The 2,160-nt window shown below is 38.1% G+C and overlaps 1 protein-coding gene across 1 annotated transcript in view; it reads right to left on the bottom strand.

The window, feature by feature from the left end:
- Positions 1-2,160, bottom strand: part of LOC101847215 (transcription factor mef2A) — a gene marked incomplete at its 3' end in the record, with an annotated part of 9,046 nt that overhangs the window by 5,003 nt on the left and 1,883 nt on the right.

Here is a 2,160-nt window from a genome sequence, read left to right as displayed (position 1 = left end):
GGGGTGGGGTCTTTATTTTGTAGTGGATGTAGGGATTTGGGAAGGTGGAAAGCGAGGGATGGGAGGGTGGGGGTGGGAGTCTTTATCTTATAGTAGAAGTGGATATTTGGGAAGGTGGTGGAGGGGGGTTGGGTTGTCTTTATCTTATAGTAGATATGACAAATAAGCAACAAACCGTTATACAAACAAACGCAAAATCCACAAAAGCACGCTGCTAAATAACACCCAAGAAAGAAACAGTCAAACTGACAAATAGCACACAAACACATACAGACAAAAAGGAAGCACAGTTAAAAGTTAACATAGAATCAAATGAGATAAAGAACAAAGCAAACACAAAGACTGTGACTTTCCATAGTTTGGTCACTACCTGCTTTTGTACGACTTGTTCATGACAGGCCTTTTCTCATAGAACGTGCTATTGCTGTAATACAGTGGGAACCGCTTAAACCGAACACGGTTAATCCGAACAAAGCAATAAACCGAATGAAAATAAAATCTCCGATTTTTAAAATTTTCTTCTATTTGAGCAACCTCTTTAAACGGAAAATGTGAGTGGTTGGCGGGTGCTCTGGTCTGGTTTGCTCCTTCTTTCCTATCAAACATATATCGTCCTGATCTCTCCTACTTCTTTTTTGTGTTTGTTACTCTATTGTAACACCTCTAGTCTTCGGCACTTATATGACCTTATTGTGTTGCAAGTGCCGTAAACTCTTACTTTGGCGCTCATATGACCTTATGCAGTTGCGAGCGCCGTAAAACCCTCTATTATATAAAAAACTCTTACAAAAACTAAAACTAAACGGAAACCTGGATAGAAAGACGGATATTCGGCGGTCCGTCATGTTTTAGCTTAAGTGGACTACATTGTGTTATTTGCTTGATCGATTGTTGGGCAGACACCTTTTGATGTACATGTATCTAGGAGCTTTGGGGGGATTTTACAAACATGCAGTGGCGATACAACTCTGCCTATGTGCTTTGTCCCATTTTTTTAACTTCAGACATATCATTTTGTGTCACAACAAGGTAAAATCAAGCGCACGTCTGTTTTATGGCTTTTGAAGAGATAACTATCGTCTTTATCTCTCCTCCTTCTTTTTTGTGTTTATTTACTCTCGTGCAACACCTCTAATCTTCGGCACTTATATGACCTTATTGTGTTGCATGTGCCGTAAAACTTTACTAAAACTAAAACTAAACATATTATTTTGTGTCACAACACGGGGGAATCAGGCGCACGTCAGTTTTATGGCATTTGAAATTATTGGTATCGTCTTTAAGTTTGTTTGTTTGCTTTGTTTGAGTGGGTGGTTGGAGGGCGCTACTGGTAGGTCCTACTTCTTTACTTTCCCCTCTGTTTTTTTCTGTCTGTCAGTCTTACTTTTTTTCCAGGAAGCTCCTTTTGGCGTAGCGCGCAACACATATTTTACAGTTCGGCACCTTATGACGGAACGTGTCGACTTCGACGATATACGTGTAAAATACTTCAAATTTAAAGATATCAAAACTCTTTGACATCATTAGTCCAAGAAAATATTGAATTTTTTTTTTAAAGAAAAGAAAAAGATTGTTTCATAGGGTATAAAATGTATAGTTATGAATGTCGGTGTATATATAATCACTGAAATTATGTGAATAACCCTTTTTCATTTTAACCTTTTGTTGCCTCATGTCCATAACTTGCAATGGTGTGTTTATGATTTAACATAATTTTAGTTAGAAGCAATAGAACAATAGAACTCGGAAATGGATGTACAGAAAAGTGGGAAGATATGGAGTGACATCAAGCGACTAGCCCAGAATAGGGAAAGGTGGAAAGTATTTGTTCGTGGCCGATATCCTGATCTAGGGGGAGAAAGGCAATGATGATGATGATGAATAGAACCCTATGCTGTACTTGTGATCATGGTCTAAATTGGAGACAACTAACGTGATAACGCATACACGCACATAGACATACAACTTTATAAGTACGTGTACATGTATTTGAAAAAAAATGCTCATACATGTATGTACTCGTAGGTTGTATAAAATTCAGCAATGTATTTTTATTACAATGATTACCGGTAGTATCGTGGAAGGAAAAGAAATCAAATGAGGTAGTGCTTGATGAGGGCCACGTGGGACACTCAATGTTAAAAACAATCAGGAAACGAC

Source organism: Aplysia californica, unplaced genomic scaffold (assembly GCF_000002075.1).
Source record: "Aplysia californica isolate F4 #8 unplaced genomic scaffold, AplCal3.0 scaffold00598, whole genome shotgun sequence".
In the NCBI taxonomy this organism is placed as follows: domain Eukaryota; kingdom Metazoa; phylum Mollusca; class Gastropoda; order Aplysiida; family Aplysiidae; genus Aplysia; species Aplysia californica.
This window is presented reverse-complemented; position numbering and strand designations above follow the sequence as displayed.